Source organism: Arachis stenosperma, chromosome 2 (assembly GCF_014773155.1).
Source record: "Arachis stenosperma cultivar V10309 chromosome 2, arast.V10309.gnm1.PFL2, whole genome shotgun sequence".
In the NCBI taxonomy this organism is placed as follows: domain Eukaryota; kingdom Viridiplantae; phylum Streptophyta; class Magnoliopsida; order Fabales; family Fabaceae; genus Arachis; species Arachis stenosperma.
In genome coordinates, this window is record NC_080378.1 from 68,125,915 (window position 1) to 68,131,404 (window position 5,490).

A 5,490-nucleotide genomic window follows, 5' to 3' on the forward strand; every position below is an offset into this window, starting at 1 on the left:
AGAAGCATCTCTATCCCTGCCATTGGAGCAAACAACTTTGAGCTTAAGCCTCAATTAGTTTCTCTAATGCAACAGAATTGCAAGTTCCATGGACTTCCATTGGAAGATCCTCATCAGTTTTTAGTTGAATTCTTGCAAACCTGTGACATTGTCAAGACCAATGGGGTTGACCCTGAGGTTTACAGACTTATGCTATTCCCTTTTGCTGTAAGAGACGGAGCTAGGATATGGTTGGACTCACAACCTAAAGAAAGTCTGAACTCTTGGGAAAAGCTAGTCAATGCCTTCTTGGCAAAGTTCTTTCCACCTCAAAAATTGAGTAAGCTTAGAGTGGAAGTCCAAACCTTCAGACAGAAGGATGGAGAATTCCTCTATGAAGCTTGGGAAAGATACAAACAATTAATCAGAAAGTGTCCCTCTGACATGCTTTCTGAATGGAGCATCATAGGTATTTTCTATGATGGTCTGTCTGAACTGTCCAAGATGTCTTTGGATAGCTCTGCTGGAGGATCTCTTCATCTGAAAAAGACGCCTACAGAAGCTCAATAGCTCATTAAAATGGTTGCAAATAACCAATTCATGTACACTTCTGAAAGGAATCCTGTGAACAATGGGACAAATCAGAAGAAAGGAGTTCTTGAGATTGATACTCTGAATGCCATACTGGCTCAGAATAAAATATTGACTCAGCAAGTCAATTTGATTTCTCAAAGTCTGTCTGGAATGCAAAATACACCAGGCAGTACTAAGGACGCTTCATCTGAAGAAGAAGCTTATGATCCTGAGAACCCTTCAATGGAAGAGGTGAATTACATGGGAGAACCCTATGGAAACACCTATAATTCTTCATGGAGAAATCATCCAAATCTCTCATGGAAGGATCAACAGAGACCTCAACAAGGTTTCAACAACAATAATGGTGGAAGAAACAGGTTTAGCAATGGCAAGCCTTTTCCATCATCTTCTCAGCAACAGACAGAGAATTCTAAGCAGAACCACTCTGACTTAGCAACCATGGTCTCTGATCTAATCAAAACCACTCAAAGTTTCATGACTGAAACAAGGTCCTCCATTAGGAATTTGGAGGCACGAGTGGGTCAGCTGAGCAAGAAAATTACTGAACTCCCTCCTAGTACTCTTCCAAGCAATATAGAAGAGAATTCAAAAGGAGAATGCAAGGCCATTAACATTATCAACATGGCCGAACTAGGAGAGGAGGAAGAGGCAGTGAACGCCACTGAGGAAGACCTCAATGGACGTCCACTGGCCTCCAATGAGTTCCCCAATGAGGAACCATGGGAATCTGAGGCTCACACTGAGACCATAGAGATTCCATTGGATTTACTTCTGCCATTCATGAGCTCTGATGAGTATTCCTCCTCTGAAGAGGATGAGTATGTCACTGAAGAGCAAGTTGCTAAATACCTTGGAGCAATCATGAAGCTAAATGACAAGTTATTTGGTAATGAGACTTGGGAGAACGAACCTCCTTTGCTCACCAAAGAACTGGATGACTTGTCTAGGCAGAAATTACCTCAAAAGAGACAAGATCCTGGAAAGTTTTCAATACCTTGTACCATAGGCACCATGACCTTTAAGAAGGCTCTGTGTGACCTAGGGTCAAGCATAAACCTCATGCCTCTCTCTGTAATGGAGAAGCTAGGGATCTTTGAGGTACAAGCTGCAAGAATCTCACTAGAGATGGCAGAAAATTCAAGAAAACAAGCTTATGGGCTTGTAGAGGATGTTCTGGTAAAGATTGAAGACCATTACATCCCTGCTGACTTCATAGTCCTAGAGACTGGGAAGTGCATAGATGAATCCATCATCCTTGGCAGACCCTTCCTAGCCACAGCAAAGGCTGTGATTGATGTGGACAGAGGAGAATTGATCATTCAAGTGAATGAAGAATCCTTTGTGTTTAAGGCTCAAGGATATCCCTCTGTCACCATGGAGAGGAAGCATGAAGAGCTTCTCTCAAAACAGAGTCAAACAGAGCCCCCACAGTCAAACTCTAAGTTTGGTGTTGGGAGGCCACAACCAAATTCTAAGTTTGGTGTTGAACCCCCACATTCAAACTCTAAGTTTGGTGTTGGGAGGTTCCAACATTGCTCTAACTATCTGTGAGGCTCCATAAGAGCCCTCTGTCAAGCTACTAACATTAAAGAAGCGCTTGTTGGGAGGCAACCCAATGTTATATTTATCTATTTTCTTTTGTTATTTTATGTTTTCTGTAGGTTGATGATCATGGAAAGTCACAAAATCAGATGAAAAAGCAAAAACAGAATGAAAAACAGAAAGAAAAACAGCACACCCTGGAGGAAGAACCTGCTGGCGTTTAAACGCCAGTAAAGGGCAGCAAATGGGCGTTTAACGCCCAGTCTGGCACCATTCTGGGCGTTTAACGCCAGAAAGGGGCACCAGACTGGCATTAAACGCCAGGAAAGGGCAAGAAGCTGGCGTTAAATGCCAGAAATGGGCACCAGCCCGGCGTTTAACGCCAGAATTGGCACAGAGAGCAATTTTGCTCGCCACTTGGTGCAGGGATGACTTTTCCTTGATACCTCAGGATCTGTGGACCCCACAGGATCCCCACCTACCCCACCACTCTCTCTCTTCTTCACCCATTCACCAATCACCTCAACACCTCTTCCCCAAAAACCCTTCACCTATCAAATTCCATCTTTCTCTTCATCACTCACATCCATCCTTCATAAAACCTCACCTACCTCACCATTCAAATTTAAACCACTTTTTCTCCCAAACCCACCCTCCCATAGCCGAAACCTACCCCTCTCTCCACCCCTATATAAACCCATCTTCACTCCTTCATTTTTACACACCCTAAACACTACTTCTCCCCCTTTGGCCGAACCACAAAAGCCATCTCCATCTCCTCTATTTCTTCTTCTTCTACTCTCTTCTTTCTTCTTTTGCTCGAGGACGAGCAAACCTTTTAAGTTTGGTGTGGTAAAAGCATTGCTTTTTGTTTTTCCATAACCATTTATGGCATCCAAGGCCGGAGAAACCTCTAGAAAGAGGAAAGGGAAGGCAAAAGCTTCCACCTCCGAGTCATGGAAGATGGAGAGATTCATCTCAAGGGTGCATCAAGACCACTTCTATGAAGTTGTGGCCTTGAAGAAGGTGATCCCCGAGGTCCCTTTCAGACTCAAAAAGAGTGAATATCTGGAGATCCGACATGAGATCCGAAGAAGAGGTTGGGAAGTTCTTACCAACCCCATTCAACAAGTCGGAATCTTAATGGTTCAAGAGTTCTATGCCAATGCATGGATCACCAAGAACCATGATCAAAGTGTGAACCCGGACCCAAAGAATTGGCTTACAATGGTTCGGGAGAAATGCTTAGATTTTAGTCTGGAAAATGTAAGGTTGGCATTCAACTTGCCCATGATGCAAGGAGATGAACACCCTTACACTAGAAGGGTTAACTTTGATCAAAGGTTGGATCAAGTCCTCATAGACATCTGTGAAGAGGGCGCTCAATAGAAGAGAAATTCAAGAGGGAAGCTGGTTCAACTGAGAAGGCATGACCTCAAGCCCGTAGCTAGGGGATGGTTGGAGTTTATCCAACGCTCAATCATTCCCACTAGCAACCGGTCCGAAGTTACTATAGACCGGGCCATCATGATTCATAGCATCATGATTGGAGAAGAAGTAGAAGTTCATGAGGTTATAGCCCAAGAACTTTATAAGGTGGCGGACAAGTCCTCTACCTTGGCAAGGTTAGCCTTTCCTCATCTCATTTGTCACCTCTGTTATTCAGTTGGAATTGACATAGAGGGAGACATCCCCATTGATGAGGACAAGCCCATCACTAAGAAAAGGATAGAGCAAACAAGAGATCCCACTCATCATGAAATCCCTGAGATGCCTCAAGGGATGCACTTTCCTCCACAAAACTATTGGGAACAAATCAACACCTCCCTAGGAGAATTGAGTTCCAACATGGGACAACTAAGGGTGGAGCACCAAGAACATTCCATCCTCCTCCATGAAATTAGAGAAGATCAAAGAATCATGAGAGAGGAGCAACAAAGGCAAGGAAGAGACATTGAGGAGCTCAAGCACTCCATAAGATATTCAAGAGGAAGAACAAACCGCCATCACTAAGGTGGACCCGTTCTTTAATCTCCTTGTTCCTTATTTTCCTGTTTTTCGAAAATTATGCTGATGTTTACCTATGTTTGTGTCTTGTGATCATTAGTGTCTTAGTGTCTATGCCTTAAAGTTATGAATGTCCTATGAATCCATCACCTTTCTTGAATGAAAAATGTTCTTAATTGAAAAAGAGAAGAATTGCATGAATTTTGAATTTTATAACAGATTAATTATTTTGATATGGTGGCAATACTTTTGTTTTCTGAATGTATGCGTGAACGGTGCATAAGTCTTTTGAATTTATTGTTCATGAATGTTGGCTCTTGAAAGAATGATGAAAAAGGAGACATGTTACTGAGGATCTGAAAAATCATAAAAATGATTCTTGAAGCAAGAAAAAGCAGTGAATACAAAAAAAAAGAGAGAGAAAAACGAAAAAAAAGAAGAAAAAGAAAAAGAAAAAAATAAAGTTGTGATCCAAGGCAAAAAGAGTGTGCTTAAGAACCCTAGACACCTCTAATTAGGGACTCTAGCAAAACTGAATCACAATCTGAAAAGGTTCACCCAATTATGTGTCTGTGGCATGTATGTATCCGGTGGTAATACTGGAAGACAAAGTGCTTTGGGCCACGGCCAAGACTCATAAAGTAGCTGTGTTCAAGAAACATCATACTTAACTAGGAGAATCAATGACACTATCTGGATTCTGAGTTCCTATAGAAGCCAATCATTCTGAATTTCAAAGGATAGAGTGAGATGCCAAAACTGTTCAGAGGCAAAAAGCTAAAAGCCCTGCTCATCTAATTAATACTGATCTTCATAGATGTTTTTGGAATTCATTGCATATTCTCTTCTTTTTATATTATTTGATTTTTAGTTGCTTGGGGACAAGCAACAATTTAAGTTTGGTGTTGTAATGAGCGGATAATTTATACGCTTTTTGGCATTATTTTTAGTGTGTTTTTAGTATGTTTTAGTTAGTTTTTAGTATATTTTTATTAGTTTTTATTTAAAATTCACTTTTCTGGACTTTACTATGAGTTTGTGTGTTTTTCTGTGATTTCAGGTATTTTCTGGCTGAAATTGAGGGACTTGAGCAAAAATCTGATTCAGAGACTGAAAAGGACTGCAGATGCTGTTGGATTCTGACCTCCCTGCACTCAAAGTGGATTTTCTGGAGCTACAGAAGCCCAATTGGCGCGCTCTTAATGGCGTTGGAAAGTAGACATCCTGGGCTTTCCAGCAATGTTTAATAGTCCATACTTTGCCCGAGATTTGATGGCCCAAACTGGCGTTCCAAATCAGCTCAAAACTGCCCGGCGTTAAACACCGGAAATGGCACAAGAATGGGAGTTAAACGCCCAAACTGGC

General features: G+C 41.7%; 1 non-coding gene across 1 annotated transcript; it reads right to left on the reverse strand.

The window, feature by feature from the left end:
• Positions 1 to 321: 321 nt before the first annotated feature.
• On the reverse strand, positions 322 to 429 carry LOC130964564 (small nucleolar RNA R71). The gene has a single exon (XR_009080653.1). It is a non-coding gene; the product is annotated as a small nucleolar RNA R71 (small nucleolar RNA).
• Positions 430 to 5,490: the final 5,061 nt, after the last annotated feature.